Raw genomic sequence first — 2,045 nt, forward strand, 5'->3', positions numbered from 1 at the left:
GGCGCCAGCTGAATTATGCCACCTCTTCCTGAGGCATCTAGATGTTTCTTGGAGGTCTCCTAAGGAAGCATGGATATAGCTTCATCCTGTTTTTTTGTAACACCTGACAGGACCACAGCACTGGAGGGCATGGGAGCAAGTTACTTATAATAGGAAAGTAGTGATAAGCAGGTAAAAGGAGTGTCCTATGGTAGGAGATATCCACTGACGTATCATTGTGTACTGGAGACAATATTGGAATCTGATGTGTGAACAGTCCTTGATGATAAGCTGAAAACTCCAATCTGCCTCTGTTTCACTAATCCATTTTATGCCAAAAGCTACGGATGAGAACACCACTCAATCACAGACCCCCTGGCTTTGGTATGCATATGTAGGGTAAAGGGGAAGAGGTTGATGTAGCTGGCTTGTCAAGGAAGGAAAACCTGGTGGAGAATCTGTAGCCATGTAGTTACGGTCTATTTAGTAGGTGCCCAGTACAAAATTCCTGGCCTAGTTCTTTACTGTGTACAAAAGGAGGGTGTGCGTCTATGTGTGTGTGAGAGAGAGAGATCAACATTTAAGGCCCTGTGCTGTCCTTTATGCTTAAAACAGTATGAGACAGGCGCACAGGCCTCTCAAAACATAGGGCTCTTGGTGAAAGGCCCAGATTTCCAGGGCTTAGCTCTGTGCCTGGATTTCCATCTGTATAACTGAAAGCAGAATCTCTCCATCTAATCTTAAGTGCCTATCACCCTGGTAACCAATGACCATGCAACAATTAAAGGTACAGCACTGTGTGTGCGCCCTACGTGGCTGTTTTCTCACAGCCTCCCTTGGTTCTGGCATGTGAACTTGATTTCCTGTGTCTGATCAGCTTGGTTTTTTGCTTTCTTCTTTCCTTCTCCTTCAATCTTCCTTACTGCAAACTGGGGCCACCACTAGGAGAAGGCCTTAACAAAGAGGAGCAGCTTCTATTTAGCTCTAAACAGTCAGAAAACAAGGGCATGATGAGTAGGTTCAACTAGGGTTACCATATCTATTAAATAAAAAAAGAGGACACTCCACGGGCCCTGACCCCGCCCATTTCCCCAGCCCCGCCCCAACTCCGCCCCTTCCCCGCCCTAACTCCGCCCCCTCCTCCCTCCCACTCCCAGCCACGGGGAAAGGGCTGCCGGAGCGCTACCGGCTTCACGGTTTGCCGGGCAGCCCCCAGACCCAGCGCAGCTGGAGCCCGGGAGGGGAAGCGCCCAGCCGGGGGCGCAGGGTCTGGAGGCTGCCCGGCAAACCGTGAAGCCGGTAGCGCTCGGGCAGCCTGGCTCTGTTTAAGAGCCGGGCTGCCCGAGCGCTACCGGCTTCGGGCAGCCCCCATGCCCGGCTCTTAAACAGAGCCGAAGAGTCAGGGGAGGAGCAGAGCCGCGGAGGCTCTGCTCCTCCGCTGACTCTTCGGCTCTGTTTAAGAGCCGGGCTGCCCGAGCGCTACCGGCTTCGGGCAGCCCCCGTGCCTCCGGACCCTGCGCCCCCAGCCGGGCACTTCCCCTCCCGGGCTCCGGCGGCGCAGGGTCCGGAGGTATGGGGGCTGCCCAAAGCCCGTAGCGCTCGGCTCTTAAACAGAGCCGAAGAGTCGGGGAGGAGCAGAGCCGCCGCGGCTGGAGGCTCTGCTCCTCCCCTGACTCTTCGGCTCTGTTTAAGAGCCGAGCTGCCCCAGCGCTACCGGCTTCGGGCAGCCCCCATGCCTCCGGACCCTGCACCGCCGGAGCCCGGGAGGGGAAGTGCCCGGCCGGCGGCTGGGGTCCGGAGGCAAGGGGGCTGCCACAAGCCCATAGCGCTCGGGCAGCTCGGCTCTTAAACAGAGCCGAAGAGTCAGGGGAGGAGCAGAGCCGCCATTTTCCCGGACATGTTCGGCTTTTTGGCAATTCCCCCCGGACGGGGGTTTGAGTGCCGAAAAGCCGGACATATCCGGGAAAAAGAGGACGTATGGTAACCCTAGTTCAACTCTCATTGACATCTAAGAGGGTGGCAGAGGCTTACATCAGGCCTGAATTTGGTCCTGGGGAAAGAAAAAT

The sequence above is a fragment of the Emys orbicularis genome, chromosome 1, assembly GCF_028017835.1.
Source record: "Emys orbicularis isolate rEmyOrb1 chromosome 1, rEmyOrb1.hap1, whole genome shotgun sequence".
NCBI lineage: Eukaryota > Metazoa > Chordata > Testudines > Emydidae > Emys > Emys orbicularis.